The following is a 20,563-nucleotide window of genomic DNA, read 5'->3' on the forward strand; positions in this document are numbered from 1 at the left end:
AACTAATGTGAGACGGATGTTGAAAGGTCCTTTCGGTCCACTTTCTATCCTAAAATACCACTAACTTAACTTTCATCCTCATTAGGGTAGTCTACTGTTCATAGCAGGCCTATTTAGTCCAATCTTTCGATCCAGGATTAATTTTAGCCAGATTAAAGGGTGACATAGAAGCGTGCACTCAACTAAGTCGAATAAATACAATCAAATTGCTATGGTGACAGGGTCTCACAATTAATTCATCTAATTCATTTACTACATCGTCGCATTTCTACCGCAGATCCCCTAATCCCAACATGAAAGGGGTTTAGCTACTCATGTCGCTAATTAAACTAACAACAATTAAATTCCCAGCAATAAACATAATGAAATAACAATTAAAAAGCATTAAAGAGAAATTAGGGCAAGGAAATAATGAGACAAACAAGAAATTAAAGCAACAAAAGGTTAATTATTATTGAAGGAAGAAAAGGAATTACAATCAATGCGAATCCGGCGTAAAGAACAATCGAATCCGAGCAATAATAATCCCAAAACAAGGTTACAGTGAATGATAAAAAGTAACGTAAAAAAGTTCTCAGTAGCAAGGTTTATAAGATGAAAGATAATCCTAATTAACCTAGTAAAGCGTGCTTAAATAGCAAAATAAATAAGTTTAGCGAAATAAACACTCACGCGGGCTGATTAAAGCCCAAAACCATCAAAACCACTCGATCGAGTGGATTAAAACCACTCGATCGAGCAAATCCTCAGCCAAATCTACTCGATCGACCAGAAAGTCACTCGATCGAGTAGATGGCCTTTCTGCAACTTATGGGTCGAGTACAAAGTGCTCGATCGACCACTTCTGGGACGTAGAAACCACTCGATCGAGTGGTAAAACAGCTCGATCGAGTACTCTGACTTCATTTCAGCTCAAGTCCGCCACCGAATGCCTCGTAATGCATGCAACAACGCATTCAAATGCAGTATCTCACTCTAGAACAATCCCGTCTCCTCTAAATGCATGCAAAAAGGACGAAAAAGGGTACGATTTCACTACTTTCGCGTTCATTTCTACAAAAAGGACAAAACGAACCAAAGTAGCCAATTCGGGGCAAAATACCATAAAAACAATATAAATATGCATAGAAATACGTGCTGAAATAGGCTAAAAAGACTATACATTAGGCACGTATCACTTCTCGGGTCCAAGAATGGATTCCAAACTTGTATTTATTGTTCATTTTGATAGGATAGGCCACACTAGGACTTTTACTGTTTTTACGTTTTCATTCTTATTGCTTTTCTTTCACATGTTAGTTTTATGCATCATTTTCCGCCTAAAACCAAACCACCTACTACTAAAATGCATGAAAATTGACTCATATAGGTTGTATGTTAGTTTTCATGGACATACAGATGTCACAGTCTTTAAGCCATCACCTTAGTTTATTCATTCTCGCATGCTAGATTATAGTTCACTTAAAATGAATTAAAATAAAGATGATGGGATCTTCCTCTAAAACGGAAATTGAGATTAGTCTTTATAAGGGCAAACATCTATGAATCCCTTCTTCGTCGGTAGGCCTAATATGACCCCTTCTACGTTGGGTAAGTAGTTGTGTTGACTTAGTTTACCTCAACATCATAGTCCGAAGAGTTTCTCGTGATTATGATGGACTATAGATAGAATTTACAGAAATTTATCGACCAAGAATTCTAACGGTAGAATTAGCTAAAAGGTTAGCTTATCAATTTACAGAGAATTGAGTCTTGGGGTCATTTATATAATTCTTGAGGGAGGTCAATTGTATAAATGTTTTTGAGTCTTCGCGTTATGACATTAGTTCATTAGACTTAAAATAAAAACGATGCACATGCTTATTATTTTATTCTTCTTTCGCAGTGTAGAACACGTTTATTATCAATAATACTGTTACAACAAATGGCTGGAAATAACGCATTCCCAATGCCTAGTGCCACACTATATCGTTCGTCCTGGCTTAAGATGTTCATGGACCAAATGAATCAGTCCACTCGACTGAAGAATGATGGGTCCAATTTTGCGGACTGGGAGGCGGCATCATGAATGTCTGCCATCATGCGACGGTAAGCTCGGGTATTTAATCGAGCCAATACCGGTCAACCCAGCCCAAATGCGGAGTCAACGAGTCACTCGCTTATAGTGATTTCGTTAAGGAAGCGGGTGCGATAAAGAACGTACTCATCTTTGTAATGGAAACCAATTTGCAGAGACGTTTCATTGCCCAAGGTGCAAACAAGATTTTCACCACGCTCACTAACGAGTTCTCAAAGGCACCGAGAATCGTTACATATGAGCATACCTGTCGCTTCTTTGATGCGAAACTCCAGAAGGGCCAACCGGTTAGCCCACACATTCTTCACATGATTGAGAATGTCGAGAAGCTGGAGGCACTGAATTGTAAAATCAGTGAGAGCATTGTCATTGACCGAATGCTTCATTCTCTTCACGATGCTTTTGCTCTTTTCAGGGCGAACTACTATATGAATGACTTGAAAAGGAGTCCTCATGAGCTACACTCCCTTCTCGTACAGACCGAGAAGGATATGAAATTGAGTGGGAGCGTGAAGCAGGATGTTCTCACGATTTACAAAGGTAAAGGTAAGGGCAAGGCTCATGGCGACCTAGCTATAGGTAAGCCAAAGTTTAAGAAGCCAGGAAACGGTAAGAGTGCGTCTGGTGAGACTAGTGGCTCACAGGGCAAGACAAAGAGCAAGGGCGGTGACATAGAGTGCCACCATTGTCACAAGAATGGACATTGGAGGAGGAACTGTCCCGTCTACCGTGAGGACATCAAGGCAGGCCGCGTCGTTCCTGTTGGTATGTCATCTTATATTCATATGATTGAGATTAACCATGCAAGTTTCGGAACTTGGGTACTAGATACTGGTTGTGGTTCTCATCTGTGTAATCATTTGCAGGGCCTAAAGAACATCATACCTCTCGAAAAAGGTGATGTGGACCTGCGAGTCGGGAATGGAGCACGAGTTGCTGCTGCCTCGAAGGGAACATATGTAATCCAACTCCCTAGTGGTTTTGAGTTATCTTTAAATAACTGTTACTATGTACCCAGTTTATCTAAGAATATTATTTCTGTTTCCGTACTTGCTAAATATGGTTTTACATTTTCAATAAAGGATAATAGTTGTATTTTCTCTTTTAATGAAATGATTTATGGCAAAGCAGTTTCCATGAATGGAATTTACATCTTAGATCAAACCACGGAAGTATTACACATGAATAATAAGAAATTAAAGGTTGGTGACAAAGATCAAACCTATCTATGGCATTGTCGAATGGGACACATAAATGAGAAACGCGTAAAGAAACTCGTCGATAATGGGACTATTCCCGCAATCGGATTTTCTACATATGGCACGTGTGAATCATGTCTTATTGGCAAGATGACTCGAATTTCCTTCAAAGGTGTTGGAATGCGCGCTAGTGACCTATTAGGACTCATACATACGGACGTATGTGGACCTATGTCAATTACCGCTAGAGATGGCTATAGATATTTTATCACTTTCACGGACGATTTGAGTAGATACGGATATGTCTACTTAATGAAACATAAAAGTGAGTCCTTTGAGAAATTCAAGGAATACCGGAATAGGGTACAAAACCAACTAGATAGAAAGATTAAAGCACTTCGTTCAGATCGGGGTGGCGAATATCTTTCAAATGAGTTTGATCAACACCTGAAAGACTGTGGAATCGTTTTGCAGTTAACTCCACCTGGAACACCTCAATTGAATGGTGTGTCCGAACGGAGAAATCGAACCTTACTTGATATGGTCCGATCCATGATGAGTCACACCGTAGTGCCTGATTCATTATGGGGTTATGCTCTTTTGTCAGCTGCTCTTATACTTAACCGAAGTCCGTCTAAAGCAGTCAACAAGACTCCATATAAAATGTGGAAGGGAACAATACCCAACTCGTCCTTTATTCGGGTTTGGGGCTGCGAGGCTGATGTCAAGTGGAGACACGAGGATAAGCTCGGCCCGCGATCGGTCAAGACATACTTTATAGGTTATCCAAAAGGAACATTTGGTCATTACTTCTATTCGCCTACCGAACATCGAGTTTTTGTTGCGGCTAGTGCGAGGTTCTTAGAGAAAGAATTTCTCGAGAACAAGTCGAGTAATAGAACCTTGAAGCTGTCGGAGATTCCAGAACCAACAACCGAGGAACGGATAGAGGAAGCTGTACCTCCAACTGATGATACGGTTAATATTCCTGAGGAACCTAGGAGGTCGGGTAGAGACTTTCATCCTCCGGACAGATACATTGGTATGGTCGAGGAGAATGACGTTTTACTTCTAGAAAGTAATGAACCCGCAACCTATAAAGGTGCTATGGCCTGTTCCGACTCAAAGCTATGGCTTGAAGCCATGCAATCCGAGATGGACTCCATGTATGAGAATAACGTATGGGATCTAGTTGATTTACCTAAAAAGGTAAAACCTCAATAAAGGCAAATGGCTTTACAAAATAAAGCGTTACGTAGACGCGTAAATCGGATATCTATAAGGCACGACTTGTGGCAAAAGGTTTCACTCAAGTGCAAGGACTGCATTATGATGAAATTTTTGCACCTGTAGTCATGCTACGTTCCATTCGGATAATCTTAGCGATTGCCGCATTTCATGATTATGAGATTTGGCAAATGGATATGAAAACCGCCTTCTTAAATGGTTATTTGGAGGAAGAGTTGTACATGGTGCAACCCGAAGGTTTCATAGATCCTGAACATTCTAAGAAAGTATGCAAGCTTAAGCGTTCCATTTATGGACTTAAGCAAGCTTCTCGGAGTTGGAATCATCGTTTCGACCAAGTGATAAAAGAGTATGGCTTCATTTGATTGGTCGAAGAACCATGCTTATATATCAAGTCGAGTGGGAGCAAGATTGTATTCTTAATATTGTATGTCGATGACATACTCTTGATTGGGAATGACATTCCTCTCCTTTCTTCGGTTAAAGAATGGTTGAAGAACCATTTCCAGATGAAAGATCTGGGTGAGGCACAGCGCATTTTGGGAATTCTTATCTACTAAGATAGATCACGACGGACGTTATCACTTAGTCAGGAGTCTTATTTGGATAAGGTTCTTGAGAGGTTCAGCATGACCAACTCCAAGAAGGGGAACCTTCCTATGACGACTGGGATGCAGTTGAGCAAGTCTCAGTCACCCACGACGCCTGAAGGGATTGAGCGCATGAGTCGTGTTCCTTATGTATCTGTAATAGGATCGATCATGTATGCCATGATATGCACACGTCCAGACGTGGCATATGCATTGAGTATGACGAGTCGGTACCAAAAGACTCCAGGTGAAACACACTGGATAGCAGTCAAAAATATCCTCAAGTACCTACAGAGGACTAAGGATTGGGTATTGACTTATGGAGGCGATACTAAGCTATGCGCAACCTAAGATTCTGCAGATGCTAGCTTCCAAACGGATCGAGATGATTCAAAATCTCGGTCCGGGTTCGTCTTCACTCTTAATGGTGCTTTGCGGTCACCGGAAGAGTTCCAAACAGAATGTTGTAGCAGATTCTACTATCAATCCGAGTACTATGCCGCTTCGGAGGCCGCAAAGGAAGCGATATGGATGCGTCAATTCTTACAAGGGCTTTCGGTAGTTCCTAGTTCGAATGACCCGATCACCATCTATTGTGACAATAGAGGTGCCATCTTCCAGGCTAAGGAGCCAAAGTCTAGCAACAAATCTAGACATATACTTCGGAAAGCTCATCTGATCCGTGATTACGTGGAGCAAGAAGAGATAGTGATTGACAAGATTGCGACGGATGATAACATCGCGGATCCTCTCACCAAACCGTTGAATTATGATAAGCATGTAGGGCATGTTAACTCCATGGGAATTAAACATGTTTCTGAGTTGTAGTACTTGATTATGGATTTGATACATTATCTTTTTCATATACTATTTATAACTTCATCGTTTTATATATATAATATTTTGTTTTTCATGTGGATTGTACTGACAACATTGAACGCCACAAAGTGAACTGAATTACATTATATTTGTTTTGGTCCGTAATCGCCAATGTGAGCTGATAACTCCGGCTATTATATTGTGCAGTCGATTGATGGTGGGTTCAACGAGCCATAAGTTAAACGGTTGACTAATCGATCACAGATACGAGATTATGACGATACCTCGTAGGACAACTTTTTGTGACAACGTAATGGAGTCTTAAATGTTTAATAACATTCGGTGCCAAGTCGTGGATAGGACATCCATTGTGTTCCTAGAGTCGATTCTTTTGACTATTAATTGTCTCTTGAGATTAAGGCAGTTTTTGGGTGACTTTGGTTTCTTTCTCACGGTCTTCCGTAACTGGGGCTAAGTAGATTTTTTCTGGGTCATTTCATACTGTGCTTACATCTGCAGGATTCGAGTTGAGGAAAATATCCAACCCTTATCAGGTATAGTTATTTCTCAGGGCCACTCGAGGAGTTGTAACTGAAATGCATGGCCATGCTCGAATGTTGATTCGTTTATCAGTTAAGTTACTCTCTAGTCGGGGAAACCACTCTTGATATTGATCGCTTGTAAAATACGACCTTTGTGAATTCGGATTTGCAAATTGTTTTACATTGAGTGGGAGAAATTTTATAGGATATGAGAATCGGTTATCGCACATACACTTGTGAGTACAAGTGGGAGTTTGTTGGAGCTTGTGTCCTTCACAAATTAGTGCGATAACATTTGTAAATCTCTTACAGGTTCACAAGGGTATACTTCGTATATTTAATCAGTTGATTAACGTTTACCTAATAACGGTTGGCTTGCTAGAAAGTTTGACGTTATTATCATACAGATGGCGGTGATCAACTGGTCCCTAAAGGTCACACCTATAGGAAGTGTTTGAGAAATGTGGTTATAGAAATATAATCACATTGATGCCCAAAATGACTAAAAAGTTAGTCGATGTGTTGATGAGATAATTATTTAATGAAAATTAAATAATATTAGTTGAGACAATTTATCAATTAATTCGTAAATTAAATATAATAAGTTATATTTAATTAAATATATATAATGTTAGCTTGAACGAATTAATCTGTTAATTCGTAATTAAATATAATCAGTTGTATTTAATATCAACAAGATGAATGTGTCATAGTGGTAATAGTGAGGGTACACATACCAAGAGGTCATGAGTTCAATCCTCACTAGATGACAATTCAACACATATTATATATTTTTGGAAAGACCAAAAATAAGGAGCTGATAGTCCTTATTTCGGTCTGATGGCCGAAAATTAGGAAAGTATTATTCTTTCCTAATTAACTCGATAATTCGGTCAGTATAAAAAGAAAGGGAGAGAATTATTTCTACCCTAATGCTTTTTCTTGACCTTGCCTCCTCTCTCTCATCACAAAACACAAAAACAACTAAATTTTACAGAAAATTTTAGATCGATTTCTAGCATAATCAAAGGGCATATCTCAGATCGTCTTGGGTGCAACTAATAGGCGAATATCAATTTTGATATTGTTCTTAGGCCAATTTTGCTAGGACCGAAGGTTAATTCTAAATCCTTATACTTTGTTTATGTATTTTGTTTATGACCTTTAATCATCATTGTTAAATTCGTTATAATCCTTCTAGTTTAAGGGAAGTATACAGATTATTTCCCACACATATGTCCCTAAAAAGTATATAACATAAAAAGTGTTTAAGGGTCACAATAAAATAAAGCCAATCTAGGTCCCAAGGTTACTTTGCTCGCTAGCTCGTCCATGTACCCCATATATGAATCACCTACCTGTCAATCGCATTTTATACAAATACGAAAGCCACAGTCAGTGGGGAGTAACTCCGAGTTCTCCCAGCCACGAAATGTCATGATTAATATAACATGTAAACATAAGAATATGAATATGAATAACACATAGCCTTAGCATATAGATGCTAGACAATCGTGCTTATCGTGTGAACAACAATATAACAACACATAGTCTTAGCATGTGAATACTAGACTGACTCATACTACACTATCATGTGAATCACATAACATCCAGGAATCCAAACACTATCAACCATAGCCGGCTTGCATCTCACCTTCTATGATTCATAGAATCATCAAACAAGAAAGGACAATATATCTAGAGACAGGCATAAGTTCTTAGGACGGTCAATAGTCACTCTGTAACTCGAGTCTATACCACGAGGTAAGGTAAACACCCTAGTCCTAAACCTGCGCAGACCTAGCGACATGCGGAAAACTACCGCATCCAAGACCCATGATATCAACACATGAGTACCCCTAAGGAGTCTACCAAAGGGTTGGCTAGTACTTAAGCTGACTACATACTTCTAAGAGTACGTCAGGAGGTCTTGCCCTAACTTGGATATAAACCCACCAAGCTAAGACACAAAGGCTATTAAGCCGCAAACATACATTCGTCAAAGACTATAATGGCCTATCTATGGCGAAGGCCGAAATACTCACCTAAGACCTAGTCCCAGCTTGAATACTTTAGCCCACACCACACAAGACAAGTAGGACACCCAATTAACCATAAGAGGGGCAAAGAGTCCAAACTTGCACATACAAATGATCATACACACCCTAGCATATGAAAGGCTACGCAAGAGCATATTCAGCTGACAATCCAACAATATCTCCAATATCAATAATAATCCAAATTCCAGCTAACGAACAGTACCATAATCCATCAGAACAAGCTAAAATGGCAAAAAGAGGCAACAAGACTCAAGCATAAGGCATCCAAAGCATCCAACAACCAACATGTGAAATGATAATCATAAATATCAAGGCATCAACATAAAACATCCAATAACAACCAATCTCACCTCAAAGACAAACCCTCGACCCGAGTCCCGCGACGGGTCATCGGTCTAATCGAGGCTGACCGGTTTAAACCTAGTTTGACCAAACTCGTTGGTGTTTGTCTTTGAGGTGAGATTGGTTAAATTCGAAAACCCTAAAAGATGAGCCTTAAAACAAAATTGGGGGAAATGAAAATAAAGCTTACTAGTAGATGAGGATTGAAGAGAGGATTCCAAATATATAATTTTTATGAGATTTGGTGGAGAAATGAAGGATTTATGGTGGATTTAGGGATTGTAAGGAGGATTTTTGAGATGAATTTGGTGTTTGATGAAAGGAAGAGAGAGAGTGAATTATGGAGGAAATGAGAATTGAAAGTGGGGACAATGGAGGGTAGGTGGCCAGCCAAAAGGCATGGGGAGATGGGTCATTTGTTTACGTTTTGGGGTTTGTTTCGACGGTAATTAGAAATATTCGTCGAACACGATTTCCGAGAATATTAAAGTTCTTAAACACGATTTTACTAAAAGATTAAGTACTCATATGCCCAATATCCAAACTCGTTTACCCAACAACCGTAAGAAATGGGAAAATCCCAATTTTACGACTTTTATCCGAAATCTATTTTATCAAAGGAAAAGGTTTAAATATAGTTTAAATCACTTTTAAACATTTCTAAACTATCAAAAATAATTACATTTCTTCAAAATAAAATAATATTATATTTTATCAAATAAATTTTATTTCAAATAAATTAATATTAAATTAAAATAGATTAAAATATTACTTTTAAAATATAATAAAGGTCTTCAAATTTACGGGGTGTTACAATCATCCCTCCTTTTAAGAAGTTTCGTCCCCGAAACATAGAAGAAGGAACATTGTGTATATGTAGGTCTATCTCTTTAAAATCAAGTAAACAAAATCTTCAAAATATGAACGTATGAAATATAAGTGTCTTTTCAATGGAACGGAATATCCTCGTCGGCCGTTCAAGAACATCAACATTCCAAATCAAAGACATAAAAATATATATTTTTACACCAACAAATGGAAAAACCAATTATCGGACGTCTCCAATAACGAGCTTTACCACTCATTGACTTTAAAACCAGTGGAAAACATTAAAACATTTTCAGAAATCTTTAGTTCGAAACTCGATAATAAGGATAATAACTCCACTAGCTATGACCAAACTCTAACTACGAATTTTAAACAACTAAGCAAGGACTACTAACGCGGAGAGTATTTAAAAGAAGGAGAGGAACACTCGAAAGGATAGCTAAAACTCACAAGAATTAGATAAAGGAAATAGAATTACCTCACGAGAAAAGTTCGGGATATTTAGCTAACATAGAAGATTCAGGCTCCCGAGTTTCTTCTTCGACATTTCCACAACGCCAAAGGATACGAACTAGGGGCACAACTTTGTTTCTAAGTTGCTTGTTTGCTCTTTCGAGGATTCGGATCGGCCTTTCTTCCAAAGCCAAGTTAGGTTCCAAATCTGGGATTTCTTCTTGAATAACATGGCTCGGATCACTAATGTACTTCCTCAACTGAGATACATGGAAGACATTATGAACCTTGCTCAAATTCGGGGGAAACTCTAAACGGTAAGCAACGGGACCAATCTTCTCAAGCACACGGAAAGGTCCAATGTATTTGGGACTCAGCTTTCCTTTCACACCAAAACGTTTCACCCCTTTCATAGGTGACACCTTAAGGAATACTCGATCATCAACCTCAAAGGCAAGTGGTCGACGACGGACATCGGCATAAGATTTCTGTCGGTCTTGGGCGGCTTTCATACGCTCTCGAATGATCTGAAGCTGATCGATGGTCTCAGTCACCAAATCGGGTCCCAACACATGAGCATCTTGGACTTGATCCCAACAGACAGGACTACGGCACTTCCTACCGTACAAAGCCTCATAAGGTGACATCTTGATAGAGGAATGATAGCTATTGTTGTAGGAGAATTCGACAAGAGGTAAACATTTCTCCCAAGAAGTGTGGAAGTCTAAAGCACAAGCACGGAGGAGGTCCTCTAAAGTCTGGATAGTCCTCTCAGTCCGTCCATCTGTAGCGGCATGAAAAGCGGTACTCATCAGTAGCTTACTACCCATGGCTTCTTGCAAAGCAGTCCAGAAACGGGAACAGAATCTCGGGTCACGATCTGAAACAATATCCTTAGGCACTCCATGGTAGCGTACTATCTCCTTCACGTAGGCACCAGCTAGGACATCTAATCTCCATGTCTCCTTGATAGGTATAAACCTAGCACATTTGGTCAATCGATCTACAACCACCCAAACCGCATCTTTTCCACTCGCAATCTTAGGTAAAACCATCACAAAGTCCATGGAAATGGATTCCCATTTCCAAAGGGGAACATCCAAAGGTTGTAGCAAACCCCCGGGTTTCTGATGCTCAATCTTCACTTTCCGACAGGTAAGACACTTGCTAACATACTCTAGGACATCAATCTTCATCCTAGGCCACCAAAACTGTAATCTCAAGTCTTTATACATCTTGTCACCACCAGGATGAATAGAGTAAGGAGAAAGGTGAGCTTCATCAAGGATCTTCTTCCTCAACTCGGCTACTCTCGGAACATACATCCTACCTTGGTAACGAAGGTATCCATCACTATCCACCACACAATCCTTAGCTTGCCCAAGTTGGATTTTTGCTTGAATGGACTTGAAAGTAGCATCCTCAGGTAGGCACGTACGGATCTCACGGTAAAAGTCGGGTTCTGCACTCAAGGCACTAAGATAGTCAAAGCCCTTCCCAACAAGGCTTATCCCTAACTTTTGAAATTTCGTGGTAAGTTCATCAGGTAACACACGGATAGTGCTCATAGAGTGATTAGTCTTCCTACTCAAAGCATCGGCCACCACATTTGCTTTCCCTTCATGATAAATCAACTCGGAATCATAATCATTCACCAACTCTAGCCATCTTCTTTGCCCCATATTCAATTCTTTCTGGGTAAAGATACACCTCAAACTCTTATGATCGGTATAAATGCGGCAATGAACTCCAATAAGGTAATGCCTCCATGTCTTCAAGGCATGTACCACGGCGGCTAATTCAAGATCATGAGCAAGATGAAGCGAGGAAAGGAGGTATGAACAGTAACGCTTATGGTCAAAGAAGAAAGGAAATTAGACAACAAGGAAACGCCAGGTACTCAAATCTCACACAACAATATCAACCTAAGCGGTTCCGAAAACTTCTTAGCAACAAAACTTATAACCACATCACTCCCAAGGATTTCCTCAAAACGCTCATGTTACTTCATCCTAATCTAATCCTTGAAATAGGGTACTCCACTATAAGTGTGATTTCACCACTCCAAATCCTCAAACATCCACAAACAACTTCCACAAGATCAAGGTCAAAGTTCCAACAAAGCTATACTCATATCCAACTAGTGTCAACCATGGGTTTCTCAAAATAGTAAAGTCCTCAATCAAAGATCCGAATACCAAGCTATAAATTCCCAGAAAGGGTTCCTCAAATATCCCACCATTCAATTCCATCCATTTAAAGTCAAGTACCAAGCACTAGTTTCCCAAGACATGTCTCACTACACTTCCCAAGGCTCTCAAATCCCAAACCTAAACAACAAAGCCAAGTTCTATAGCCTTAGTAACAAACGCAACTCACACTTGACAACACAAAATCCACAAATCAAGAATACTCACTTTATTAAGGATCTAGGTCTAAGAATCATTAAGTATGTCTCATCACACTACCTAGGTCTTTCTAACATCACAACCTCTCAAAACCAGGGTTATGGGTTAACCACAAACAATCTCCTCAAAAGTCGAATTTTCCAAACCAAGGTCAACGTTCCTCAAAAGAAAGAGTACTATCAAAAAAGGCGTTAAGGTAGGATAAGCAAGGAACAAAGGACAAGTTAGGAGGGTACAAGAGTAACTTTCAAAGAAAGAGAAAAGAGAGTTTAGAAGGCGAATAAGCACCAAGAGATAAAGAATAAGACAAGGTACACAAAGAATGAGAAACATCTTCGAGGAAGTAGAAGCATTCTTCAAAGGTAAACAAATCTTCAGTCCTCGGCAATAGGCACCAAATCTTGATCTTCACGTTGGTAGGTTTACAGTTATTGATACAAGGCACAACAAATTTTACATGCCAATCAACAAACATGTTAGAACCTAACAAAGAGCAAACACACAGAGACTACAACATAAGGTCCTAAGTCTACCCATCCTACCCATCTCTCAAGTTTATTATTTTAAGGTCAAGTTATTTATATTGGGGGTGCACAAACGTGCGTCGGGAGCAAATATGCTCTGATACCAACTGTGACACCCTCATTCATTGCGGAAAAGTAAACACATAATTCTATATAAAAACTGCATGGATATGTTTGTAATAGGTTCATTTGGGTAAAAACCTGTAATTTTTAAAACCGAAAACGAAACCTGAACCTGTTATCAAAATAACCAAATGGGAAGGTGTCAAACATGCAAGGTCTAAAATAAATCTCATAAATAAAACATCGTTAAAATCGCGAAACAAAGTTATACAACCCAAATATGAAAAAGGGAGACATATGTCCCTAAAAAGTATATAACATAAAAAGTGTTTAAGGGTCACAATAAAATAAATCCAATATAGGTCCCAAGGTTACTTTGCTAGCTAGCTCGTCCATGTACCCCATATATGCATCACCTACCTGTCAATCGCATTTTATACAAATACGAAAGCCACAGTCAGTGGGGAGTAACTCCGAGTTCTCCCAGCCACGAAATGTCATGATTAATATAACATGTAAACATAAGAAAAAGAATATGAATAACACATAGCCTTAGCATATAGATGCTAGACAATCGTGCTTATCATGTGAACAACAATATAACAACACATAGTCTTAGCATGTGAATACTAGACCGACTCATACTACACTATCATGTGAATCACATAACATCCAGGAATCCAAACTCTATCAACCATAGCCGGCTTGCATCTCACCTTCTATGATTCATAGAATCATCAAACAAGAAAGGACAATATATCTAGAGACAGACATAAGTTCTTAGGACGGTCAATAGTCACTCTGTAACTCGAGTCTATACCACGAGGTAAGGTAAACACCCTAGTCCTAAACCTGCGCAGACCTAGCGACATGCGGAAAACTACCGCATCCAAGACCCATGATATCAACACATGAGTACCCCTAAGGAGTCCACCAAAGGGTTGGCTAGTACTTAAGCTGACCACATACTTCTAAGAGTACGTCAGGAGGTCTTGCCCTAACTTGGATATAAACCCACCAAGCTAAGACACAAAGGCTATTAAGCCGCAAACATACATTCGTCAAAGACTATAATGGCCTATCTATGACGAAGGCCGAAATACTCACCTAAGACCTAGTCCCAGCTTGAATACTTTAGCCCACACCACACAAGACAAGTAGGACACCCAATTAACCATAAGAGGGGCAAAGAGTCCAAACTTGCACATACAAATGATCATACACACCCTAGCATATGAAAGGCTACGCAAAAGCATATTCAGCTGACAATCCAACAATATCTCCAATATCAATAATAATCCAAATTCCAGGCTAACCAACAAAGACCATAATCCATGAGAACAAGCTAAAATGGCAAAGAGGCAACAAGACTCAAGCATAAGGCATCCAAAGCATCCAACAACCAACATGTGAAATGATAATCACAAATATCAAGGCATCAACATAAAACATCCAATAACAACCAATCTCACCTCAAAGACAAACCCTCGACCCGAGTCCCGCGACGGGTCATCGGTCAAATCGAGGCTGACCGGTTTAAACCTAGTTTGACCAAACTCGTTCGGTCAATCTGGCCCAGCTCAGAGTCTTGGCCTACTTTGGCCCAAATCACAAAATTCCTCACAATATCATTCTCATGCCATTTCCAATTTCTATCATGTGAACACTATCAACATAAAGAAAACATTCCAACTTACAAAATAACTAATTCCACAAAATTCTCGCATAATAAAATAGCATAAATAACCGTCTCACACAAGGGTAAACTTTTCTATAAATTCTTAATCGATAAAACGACGCCATTTACTCATACGGACTCCGAATTGAGTGATTCAAGTGGCTAAACCACCTAATTTTTCGATGCCGTTCAATCTGTCATATTTTTGGAAACATTGGAAACCGTCTCGGTCCGATCATCGACGCGTTCCCAGCCAAAACACGGACTTGTCACAACACATAATTCCTCATCCAAATTTGTTCCAAACAATAATATACAAATGGGTAACATAAATTAAACATAAGCATACTCATCTTACTCCATTCATTCATTTATCAACAAGATCGTCTCAAACAATAACAAACAACAACAAACGACAACAAACAACAACAAACAACAAATACAACTACTAATGTGACATTAATTCGTCGAGTGACTCGGAATAGTTACCTTAAGCTAGAAAAAGAGAACAATAACACTTGAGAAAGAGCCCTAGAAACCGAAATCACTCATCATCTTCTACAATATATGAGTCACCTAACTCATCTTCAAATTCTTCACCTATAAAAACAACAAAAACACAATTATTAAGCTTAAATTCGAAAACCCTAAAATATGAGCCTTAAAACAAAATTGGGAGAAATGAAAATAAAGCTTAGTAGTAGATGAGGATTGAAGAGAGGATTCCAAATATATAATTTTTATGAGATTTGGTGGAGAAATGAAGGATTTATGGTGGATTTAGGGATTATAAGGAGGATTTTTGAGATGAATTTGGTGTTTGATGAAAGGAAGAGAGAGAGTGAATTATGGCGGAAATGAGAATTGAAAGAGGGGACAATGGAGGGTAGGTGGCCAGCCAAAAGGTATGGGGAGATGGATCATTTGTTTACGTTTTGGGGTTTGCTTCGACGGTAATTAGAAATATTCGTCGAACACGATTTCCGAGAATATTAAAGTTCTTAAACACGATTTTACTAAAAGATTAAGTACTCATATGCCCAATATCCAAACTCGTTTACCCAATGACCGTAAGAAATGGGAAAATCCCAATTTTACGACTTTTATCCGAAATCTATTTTATCAAAGGAAAAGGTTTAAATATAGTTTAAATCACTTTTAAACATTTCTAAACTATCAAAAATAATTACATTTCTTCAAAATAAAATAAGATTATATTTTATTAAATAAATTTTATTTCAAATAAATCAATATTAAATTAAAATAGATTAAAATATTACTTTTAAAATATAATAAAGGTCTTCAAATTTACGGGGTGTTACAATATCTCCCTCATCTTGCAGCTGTAATCGAGACAAATGATCAGCAACAACGTTTTCAGAGCCTTTCTTGTCTCGAATCTCCAAATCAAACTCTTGAATTAGGAGTATCCATATCAATAATCGCGGCTTCGTGTCCTTCTTGACAAGAAGGTGCTTCAGAGGCGTATGATCAGTAAAAACAATCACCTTGGACCCGAGTAGATAAGACCTAAACTTCTCAAGTCCATAAACTACAGCTAGCATCTCCTTTTCAGTAGTGGCATACTTCACCTGAGCCTCATCCAGAGTTCGGCTCGCATAGTAGATTGCACTCAAAGCTATGTCTTTCCTTTGACGCAGCACCGCGCCAACTACATAATCGCTAGCATCGCACATTATCTCGAATGGTAGCTCCCAATCTGGAGCCTGAATAATCGGCGTGATAATCAAAGCCTGCTTCAACCTGTTAAAAGCAGAAAGACATTAATCAGTAAAAATAAATGGGGCATCCTTAAGCAACAGCTGTGTAAGTGGTTTAGCAATCTTAGAAAATCTTTGATAAACCGGCGATAAAAGCTAGTGTGACCAAGGAAACTCCTAACTCCCTTAACGTTCACGGGAGGAGGCAATTGATCTACCACTCGCACCTCTGCCTTATCGACCTGGATGCCCTTATTAGATACTAAGTGCCCAAGGACAACTCTCTCATTGACCATAAAATGTCACTTCTCCCAGTTCAAAGCCAAACTAACTTCAACACATCCCTGCAAAACTTTCTCAAGGTTAGTTAGACAATCATCAAAATCACTGCCATAGACGTTAAAATCGTGCATAAATACCTCCATAATCGACTATATATTCCGAAAATATCTCCATCATGCACCTTTGAAAGGTAGCTGGGGCATTACATAATCCAAATGGCATTCTGCGATAAGTAAAAACACCATGCGGACAAGTAAAAGTAGTCTTATGCTGATCATCAGGATGGATTGGGATCTGAAAAAAACCTGAATATCCGTCTAAAATAACAGAAAAAATTATGCGAGGCCAATCTTTCTAACATCTGATCAATGAAAGGAAGGGGGAAGTGATCTTTTTTTTTGTGGCAGCATTTAACTGTCTATAATCAATGCACATACGCCAACCTGTTACAACTCTAGTCGATATCAATTCATTTTTATCATTTTTTACCACTGTAGTCCCTCCTTTCTTCGGGACTACCTGAACCGGACTTACCCATTTAGAGTTGCCAACAGTACAAATGATACCTACACCAAGTAAATTCATTACTTCCGCCATAACAACATCCTGCATCTTCGGGTTCAACTTACGTTGAACTTGTTTGCAAGGCTTATGGTCTTCCTCTAACTAAATTCTGTGCATATAAATGTTAGGACTGATTCCCTTAAGGTCATTCAAACTATAACCCAAGGCTTTCCTATTCTTTTTAAGAACAACCAACAAAGTAGAAAGTTGGTTATCATCAAGTTTAGCACTAAGCCACTAACAATGACAGGGTACTGCTCTGGTTCATCTAGAAACACATATTTAAGGTGGGAAGGGAGAGGTTTGAGCTCGGGTTTCTTTACCTCAACAGCATAAAAGGTTTCCATGATTTCATTTACCATTTCACCTTTCTCAATAGTGAACTCTCGACCTTTTAGAGCAGCCTTCATTGTCTCGTAATCAACCTGTATGTCCTCTGTGTAATCATCATGAACAATCAAAGCCTCTAACGGGTTCATAATCAGGGATCCCATCCAATAATCAAACATAGACTCATCAACTATGTTGATAGCATAACAAGTATCCTCTATCATAGGCTTTTCTAGTGTGGTAGCTAAGTTAAAGGTTACTTTATCGCCCCCCCCCCCCCCCACATCAAGAGTCAAGCATCCGTGCTTGACATCAATGACAGCCCCTGCAGTGTGTAACAATGGTCTACCCAAAATAATAGGAATCTGGATATCCTCAGCCATGTCTAACACAATAAAATCAACATGTATAAAGAATTTACCTATCTGAACAGGGATGTCCTCTAAGATACCTAAAGGTCGCTTTACTGTTCTATCGGCCATTTGAAGAGTCACACTAGTGACTTTGAGGTTACCCATATTCAGTTTCTCTCAAATTGAATAAGGCATGACACTGACACTCGCTCCTAGATCACATAAGGCCTTATCAATCACATGTGTGCCAATGGTACAGGGAATTGAGAAACTACCCAGGTCTTTCAGTTTAGGTGGAGATTTGTTTTGTAGGAGTGCACTACACTACTCAGTAAAAGCAATCATCTCCATTTCATTAAAATTTCTCCTACGTGTTAGAATATCTTTCATAAACTTAGCGTAAGAGGGTACCTGGGTGATCAACTCGGTGAATGGAATAGTTACCTGAAGATTTTTAACAACCTCCATGAACTTACCGAACTGTTGCTCTATCTTTGTATCCCGTAGTCGACTAGGAAATAGAACCTTAACAGCTATTTGTGTCTCAAAAATTTTCTCCTTCCTTTTATTTGTATTAGTCGACTTAACGACTTCACCAATCGACTTATCAGCAGTATAAACCGACTCATCAAACACGTCGGTTAACTTACGAATAATTTATGTCGATCCATCACGAATATCCGTCGATAAACATGGTATGTCTGTCGATCAACATGGTTTTTGTGTCGATCGACATGGTTTTTCTGTCGATCGACCAACAATTCCCGTCGATCGAATAGCACTGCTCGAACCAGCCTTCTCTTCGTCGTCTATCTCAGCTTCAGCATTAACATCTGTTTCTTCAATAATGAAATTGTCACTTTCTTTAGGCATAGATGGTCCGTCATAAGTGAGACCGCTTCAGAGATGTATAGCATTAGCCATATCATGTGGATGCTCAGGCTGAGATGGCAACAAACCCGGTTGCCTAGTAGCTTGCTTTGATGCCAATTGTGTTATCTGAGTCTCTAGCATCTTAACTGACGCGCATCTTTAGCTTGATCACTCTTTTGGAGTTGTATCATAAGAGATCTCACCATACCCTTGAACTCTGTCATGTCACTTGGATTTTGAGAGGTGTTTTGGTGAGGCGGAGGAAATGATGGAGGATTTTGAAACCCTTGTTGTTTGTGATGCAGTGGAATATAAGTTGGCTGTTGTTTTTGTTGCGGTGGTGATGGAGTAGGATTCAACACATTTTTCTTGTCCAAGAGAAGTTAGGATGCTCCCTAGTTCTCTCATTATAAAACTTTGAGTACGGACTAGCTTGCTTGTGGTCACGAAAAGCAAGCACTTGCTCCTTCTCCGTCATACATTCAGCTGCATAATGTCCCTCAATTCCACGTCTTTCATAAATAGGCTCTTGTTGCATCATAGCATTAACCATTTGATGACCACCCGAGGCTTGACCCAATTCAAGTTTGTCGAACCTGGCATTCATCGCTTCCAATTGTGCATCTACGACACTGTTATCCTCGCTACTATCTCGCACACTACCCCTCGGATTTTCATACTCTGTTGTATGGGTAGCCATCTCCTCAATAATATTCCATCCCTTATCATCATCAATATTCTTCTGGAACCTACCATTCACATAAGCATCAAGAATAGCCCTATGATCGTTATACAACCCATTATAAAATTGGTTGCAAAGGAACCATGGCTAAACCCGTGATGAGGAATGGAGCGAATAAGCCTCTTGAAACGGACCCGAGCCTCGTTCAAATCTTCAGTTGGAGACTGCTTGAAGCTAGTAATCTGTCCCCGTAGAGCATTTGTTCGCTTTGGAGGGTAGTATCTCTTGTAAAAGGCAAGTGCTAAAGAATTCCAGTCAGTTATCCTAGTTGCTTCCTTGTCTAAATCGCGATACCACTCACGAGCATAGTCTTTCAAAGATAAAGGAAACATTATTTCCTTTACCTGGTCTTGTGTTACCCCAGCAGTAAGAGGGATTGCTGAACAATAATCTGTAAATGTTTCCATGTCCTTGCCAGGATCTTCACCTCCCTTACCTCTGAATTGGTTTCGATCCACCATATCGATATAGGAAGGGCGGATATCAAACATGCCATTTTCAGTTGTAGGGAGTTTGAAACCCTTAGGTATCGAATTGAGCATGGGCTCAGAATGGCTAGATAATTTAGGCATGATCTGAGCGGCGGCAGAAGTAGAAATATCCTCTTCAAAGGATCGAGTTTCTATGACAAATTTGGCGTAAACGGATTCAAGCGTACTCAAGTCATCGGCTTGACGGATTTCCTTCCAAAAGTTTCGTCTAGCGCGAAATGTCTTTTCCGGTTCGAGATTAAACGGAATGAGCTCGGACCTGTGAGACCTGGGCATAAACAAACACTAAAGGAAAAGAATAAGAATGGTCTCAAGGAACTAAAGTCCCTTGAGACAAAAGACAAACTAAAATAAACAAATAGAAAATCACCGTCTC

This window comes from Silene latifolia, chromosome 10, assembly GCF_048544455.1.
Source record: "Silene latifolia isolate original U9 population chromosome 10, ASM4854445v1, whole genome shotgun sequence".
Classification (NCBI taxonomy): domain Eukaryota; kingdom Viridiplantae; phylum Streptophyta; class Magnoliopsida; order Caryophyllales; family Caryophyllaceae; genus Silene; species Silene latifolia.